Here is a 7,722-nt window from a genome sequence, read left to right on the forward strand (position 1 = left end):
ACAAGTGGATATTGTATGAAAACATATATTCATATTTAGCAACTTTGCAGGTACAGTTCAGTATCAATGGGCCTAATGCAGGAACGTTTTTATAATCTTAACCTAAAACTCGCTTTTTCTATTTGAGGTTTGCTCATACAACTGTTCCAAGTCATCAAACTGGATAAACTTGTTAATTAACCTGAAAATAGCTTGTTTCAGCCTATTGAATGAAAATTCATCAACATAATCAACACGTCTAAAATTGCCACATACGGCTGCTTGTTCAGCTCCGTTTATGGGAAAGTTTCATTCACAAAAATGTTAACAAAGAGTTAAAAGAAGAGCTTCAAGTCCTGCTTTCAGGACAAATGTAGCAGTGTCCGTATATATATATATATATATATATATATATATATATATATATATATATATATATTAGGGCTGTCAATCGATTAAACAATTTAATCGAATTAATTACATACTCTGTGATTAATTAATCTAAATTAATCACATACATAATTAACGGTGCCTGAACCGATACTTTTTAATAAAGTTAAAAAAAAAAAAGAAACGTACTAAACAACAGCTGGTGACATTAAATAACTTGTTTATTGCTAAGGCCATATGGTCAAAATTAAATGATTTAATAATAATGTAATAACTATAACAATAACTTATTTCACTAGTAAATTGCTGTTGAACGACAAAAACAACCACCAGATGGGAAAAGGACATTTAACAATAACTTTGAATGCACCACGTGGTTGTAAATTACCAGTTTCATTGAACGCACCGTCTGTGTTTTTCCGACGTCGGCAGCTGCAGATTGTTACACCCCAATCCTCTACAGTGAAATACAGACAAACTTTACACCGTTTAGCATTAGCTGTCAGCATTTTAACCGTTTTTAATCCAGCTACTAGCTAGCGGTAGGCTAACGTTAGCTGCTGTTGAGTATAGTGTTAACTAGCTAGCAGTAGGCTAACGTTAGCTGCTGTCGAGTATAGTGTTAACTAGCTAGCGGTAGGCTAACGTTAGCTGCTGTCGAGTATAGTGTTAACTAGCGTCACGTGCAACGTGAGTGTTTGTGTTGCCTGTATCGTCTGTTTCAGAGCATCAGAGAGAAGCGCAGACATATCAGTGGCACCAGATTTCGGTACCCAACCCTATTCAGGAAGAAGATTTGTATAAGTAAATGTTCCAATCAATGATCCAGGCAGCACATTCTCTTCTCCCTCCTTCATTTTACAGTCCAATGGTGGCTAGAACGGCTCCGGGTCAAACGTCAATATGGAATGGATTAATCTGCGTTATTTTTTTTAACGCATTATTTTTTCTCAGATTAATTAATCGAAAACATACAGCTAATGATGATGTGTCTTCAAAGCAGCAATGTACTGTGAAAGTCACATATACTTAACGTGAAAGCATTACAGTAGGTGATGTTGTATTGCTGAGCAACAGAGAATTTAGATTAGATCCAACTTGATTGTAATTGCACAGAGTACAGGTATGAATACAATGAAATGCAGTTGCACAGAGTAGAATGATATTGGACAGAGACCTGCATTAGGACCCTGAAGCAGCTGTCAGAGTGTGAGAACTTTCTATACATGTATAAACTGCTGTGCTAAAATATGTCAATAATTAAACCTCTCAGTAAATTGGCAAACCATGATGATGATGTTGATCATATGGAACATAATAGGCATCATTTTGTGTTAAATATGTCTTGAGAATTGGTGAATTTTACAAATTCAAATCCCTAGTATATGCCTATTAAGAATGAATCTGTTGGTTTGAGCGGTTCTTGCATGTGTCCGAATGTTTCCTGATAAAAAAAATGTAATTCAAGCGGCAAAATTAGTTGTATGTAAACATATTTTCTAAAAGACAGGGTTGCATGCCTTCACATGGTACAGAGTTCTCAATGACTATATAAAAACATGTTTATGATTGTATGTACAGTAATTGGCTTACATCAAGGTCCTGATGTTGGGTGTTCTCTGAAATTAATCTAAGATCTGTTTCAGCTGAGATGTGGTGACTGTGGTGAAGGATTTACTTTGTCTTTTACATTATGGTTGGAAAGATTTCCTGAATGCATAAAGTTGTGTGTGATCAGTTTGCACTCATAACGATTACATCTTGTTGTTGTTGTTGTTGTTGTTGTTGTTGTTGTTGTTGTTGTTGTTGTCAGACGAACCATTCTGTGCTGCCTGATGCTCGCAGATCAAGATGAATTGGAAAACACACATGATGGAGATGGAAACAATACTGCTTTAATAATTTCTGTTATTAGAAACAAACAAACAAAACAAAAAAAATGTCTGCATCACTGTTCTATCCAGTGCAACAGAGATTCAAACAGGCAATTAAGAGTATTATGTAAGTTAATCATTTAACATTTTGTTTCAAGAAGAAACTTTTAGATTGTATTAACATGGCTGATAAACAATTTCAGTTATCAAGTAAAACCAACTCACACTGGTTTTAGCCACTACTAGCACAACACACTCAAACTCTTGTCTGTCTTGAGTTGCATTGTGGGTAATGTAGGCGCCAGATTTTGACAAGGAAGTTCATAAAATATGTGAAATAAAAAAGACAATATCTCTGGTCCAGCTGCATCGATTTGGATTTTTTTTTTTTTACTTTCCATTATGAGTCCAACAATGTTCTAGGAGTCCAATGCTAAATCAGTGGAGGGAAAAAATATAAACACTATACCATGGGACCAGGATCAAAAGATAATGTGATAAAGTGCCTGTTGTAATTTACCTACTCAAAAAGAGGCTTCTGAGTTAGCTTACTGTTTATTACATGAATTATACAATTCAGAGGCAAATGTTGTTCTGTTTACTCCACTACATTTATTTAACAACTAAAGTTACTTTGCAGATTCAGACTAATAATACGAAATATAATGAGCAATTAAATTACAATGTATTATCACAGGTTACGATAAAACTTTATTGATCCTTTGGGGTAAATCTCCAAGCTACCCAGCAGTAAAGTAATTAAAATAAACACCACCTTTATCAAAATGATGAAAACATGACTGCATCATTAGCTATAATCTAATAATATAATAAACATGATTCTAAAATGGTCCATTATACAGTAGTACTTTTACTCTTGGTACATTGAGTAGGTTTTGATGCTAATACCTTTGTTTTACTTAAGAAAAATATTGAATGCAGGACTTTTACTTGTAGCAGTGTAGTACTGCTAATATCTTCTTGCAACACTGCTTCTGGAACATTTTACTGTGTATTGATAACTTCAGTGCAGTACCTGAGTAAATGCACCTTCCACTACTGATTACCATGCAGGTAAAAAAAAAAAAAATCTCCATCATTCATCAGAAACTCACCTCAGAGCCCTTTATTCATGAGTGCTGGCACACCACACACCAGGACAGGGACACTAGTTATATTTAGCTCACTGTAAATACAGTCCAACAGGCTATTACTGTGTTGCTGGTCTTCAGCCCACACATGCATGCTCACCCTTCTGCAAAGATCCACTAAAGAGCATGAAACCGTCATTAAAAGCACATTAAAAAGGGAATTGCCTGGCTGTGCTTTATTTGCCCAGTCCCCCCAGTGGTATGGCAGTTTGATGAGAGTAGAGATCGGATCAGGGGGAGCGGAGCGGTGTGTGTGTCCTTCTTCTTGTTTACTAGTGTTTGTGTGTTCGGCTATAAATATTGAGCTGCTGGCCGGTGTGATCCCCGACTCCCCTCGGTGATAACCCACCTGTGCTTACTGTACACGGAGAGGTGATAGACAGTTGATGTTCTGCTGGTGACTTAGTGTGATTCTCTGTCTGCAGAATCTCACCCACATACAATATGGACAAGTTAACTCTGATAGCCTACTATTCACTTTTGTTTTGGCAAGAGAAACTATGGAAACCATGTACAAACACAACACACATGATCCTATAATGAACAGTAATGTTTACCTTTTGGGATTAATTATCTAATCGTATTCTGTTGCACATTTGGCACATGCAAATACAGAATAATGCATGTTTATCTCCACAGTGTAATCAGGATGCATGATGAGTTTTACCCCACTGGTGATGCTAACCGAGTGGGAGTTTTTATTCATTTCAACCATCACTTAAGTTGAAGTGTTGGTGTTGATTAAAGCGCATGAATAGTTTCCCAACAGGTCATATAGCCCTATCAGCAGAAATTACACTGTTCAAACCATCAGGGCAACATAATTCTTGCTGGATGAACGTTGATTTTGTATAAGCCTAATAGATAAACTGGATTGTGTTTATTTGTTTGCTTTTTTCTAATTGTGCTGCTGCAGGTTCAATATGTTGTGCCATAAAGACAAATCTGTCATTGAATATGTAATTTAGATTTGAAGTAAGAAGAAATAAAAAAAAAAAAGATGTGTTTTAGTGAAACTGTTGGCTTTTGTCTTAATTGTGCTCAGCTGTATTGTAGACAGTGTTGGGGTAGTTACTCAAAAAATGTTATGGATTACACATTAGTAGTTACTTTTTTTAAAGAAATGCTTTACTTTACTCAATTACTCACTGCTGACAGTAATTAGTTACACTACCTGTTACATTAATTTTGGATTACTCCGTAACATCCCCTGAGATGCATCATAACTTACTTGCCAAATAACAATATAAAGTTAAACCTCATGTATGCCCAGATCAACACAAATCCTCAGGCCATACACAAGATCTCTCTTTATGCTATTTAATACCATAAAGCTGACAACAAAATTGTGAACATCGGCCCAAAATTTGTCAAAAACAAGGCAAGTACTGCCGGCCGTCCGCTCTTCCTAAGCTGTATTTTACCCAGTATGTTTCGGAAAGACGGCGATTCCACTGTCCAAACAGGCAACATTTCCTCCACTATGTATGCTGCCACAAGCCCATTTATCTCTGATTTGTTTACTTGCTGTTGAAAATCAAGCCTTAGCTGCAACATGCTCTTTTCATCAGCATCTCAGGGTCCAGGGGTCTTTAGCAACTATTTTAGACTGGATGTTGTGTTTGTGGCGGTGGAGAGGTGTTTGTTCTATAAGAACACTGTTTTTCTAGAGGATCACCAAAGTTATGACATTTCTTGGAGAGGGAAACATGAACGTCTATACCAAATTCCATGATAATCCATCCAGCAGCCTAGTTGTTGAGATATTTCAGTCAATGCCACAAATGGTCAACCTCGTGGTGGTGCTAGAGGAAAAGTCAGAGGATCACCAAATGAATTAGGATGCATGCTTTGGGAAACATAAATGTTTGTACAAGGGAATTTATCAAATAGGCAGAGTTGTTGAAATATTTTAGTCTGGACCAAAGTGATGGCTAAAAATATCAAGTCTCACAAAAAATGAAATGCAGTAGAATGAAGTAGCTACCAGTAGGCTGCATCAAAACTGTACTTCTGCTAATCTCGTTACTTTTTACATGTAACCAGTCAATGAGAGGATGCAAAAAAAAGAGATCAAGATACATAATGAATCAGACTTCTGCACACGCTGCGTTCACCATCTGCCGTCAGCTCCAAAGATCCCAGAAGTAAGACATGTGGGTGTGTTTGATATGAGTCACTATGCAGCTGCCAGGTGATAATGCAACGTAGAAAAAAATTCAAATGGCAGAACTCACACAGAGAGTATAGCCGTTAATATGCAGTTAAGTTACGATCAGTGGTTTGTTAAGGTTCAAGAGAAATTATGTGTGAATGAATGCAAATGCTTAAAAGGCCAGATATGCAAAGAAGGCAACATTGTTCAACCAAAGCCCTGTGAAATATTTGCACTGCATGTAACTGACATCCATCACACAGACAGGCATCTTAATTAATCAGATGCCCCGACCTTTGAAGTGCATGAATGACATCTTAATTTGATCCAGAGATTAGTTTATAAGACAAACTCGAGGCCTGACTAGTGACAGCAGAGAATCAGACCAGTGAGGCTCAGTTATCCTGCTAGAGAAGAACAGGATTACTCACAGAGATGTTTGTACAGACACTAATGGGAGTCTGTATGTGAGTAAGGTATATGATATGTGTAGACCTACTGCCTAATTATATGTATAACATAATATTCAAAAGGGAAATTAAAAGGATCTGATTGGTCATAAACAAAGCTTGCATGACATATATATTTTAACTTCCTGTGTAAAAAGGAGATGAAGAGAAAGGAGAGAATGGAAACACCAAATAATTTATAGTGTACGAAGCAAGGTAAAAGATTTAACAGGAAATTAGCCTACTTTATTCCTCCACCATTTGTACAGGCTTTTATTTTTGTGAAAGAATAATGCTGTGCTGGTTGTATGCACATTTTTAACAATGATCGTAGTATTTTTTGTAGTTTTGTCTTAAGAATTTCAATGAAATAATACTCTTACTTTGAAAACATACTCTTAAGGCTGTGCAAAACTACTTGTGTGCAATACATAAATAATAATTCATTTAGTTTTTAGCAGGGGTAAAATTACGAATTAGTCAAAGATATAGAAAATATAAATATAGGCCTATGTAATATAAGTATTAAAGTAGCTTACTTAAGTGTATATTAAAGTGTGTATGTAGCTGTGCAATATGTCAGTGTATATAAATGTAAGTCACAGATTTGTGTAAAGGTGGGTGGGTGTAAAGTTATTTAAAATTGACATGAAGTTTGCGATGAATATGAGAATGACAATGTAAAATGAATCTTAATAAAACATTCATTATATTAGAAATTACTTATTTCTTACTTGTTTTATTTTTGAAAGAATTCAACGGAAGTGGTAGTGTTAGTATGGTATTGTGTCTGACTTGATGTCGGTGGCGATGATTAATAACGCGAGTGTATATAGAATCATGAGTGTTCACCGCCCTCCGGTGGTCACAGTGAGGAACTGCAACACTAAATTACCAGCGTTTATATATGGTGTTTATATCATTATAATCGTTGTTCATATCAACATGTACAACTCATTATTAGTGTGATTATTATAATTCTTATTGAAATGATAAGAAAAGCATCAGTATTGGTGAAACTGAGTTTCTGCCTGCCAGTCGAGTGTCAAGCTGCCATGGTCTGTAATGTTTAATGCCCTCCAGTGGTCACGGTGAAAAAGTGCAATTAAGGCTTAATGTTAAATCCTTTCAAAATAAAGCCATAAAACAATTAGAAACGAACGAACTTGACGATTAGTATCATGAAATGATCGTTTTAATAGTTTTCTATCTACCATCTAGTGGACACTGTTGTAAATTCTGCAATCTAAAACACATGTGTTAAACGGATTATTATTTGTATTATTATTTAGACATTCATAGCCTAGTCTTGCATTGCCAGACACATCTCCGGAGCGCTGTGTAGGAATGGTTGTTGTGTCAGTGTTAGTGATGCTGGTGAAGAGTATTTTATTATAGGCAATCCTTGTCAGTTTAACCTTCCTGTAACAGCTCTAGTTGCAGTCAGCCCTCAATACCTTCATATTTTACAATAAAAGATGGAAGATAGTTAAATGATACATGTGTGAATGTAGAATTACGAGTGTTTGCTGTCTTCTAGTGGTCACACCGAAGAACTGCAACGTAATTAGTCCAGCGTCAATGTAGATGTGACCCTAACCATCTAGCAAGGCTCACATTAGTCCCTTTACTGTATCTATCTAGTACTGTGAGCGCAAAGGAAAACACATTGTAAGTTTTGTTTTCGATCAACTTGTTGCGTTTCTCTAGTGTTTTCAAGCTAT

The sequence above is a fragment of the Sander lucioperca genome, chromosome 21, assembly GCF_008315115.2.
Source record: "Sander lucioperca isolate FBNREF2018 chromosome 21, SLUC_FBN_1.2, whole genome shotgun sequence".
Taxonomy (NCBI): Eukaryota; Metazoa; Chordata; class Actinopteri; order Perciformes; family Percidae; genus Sander; species Sander lucioperca.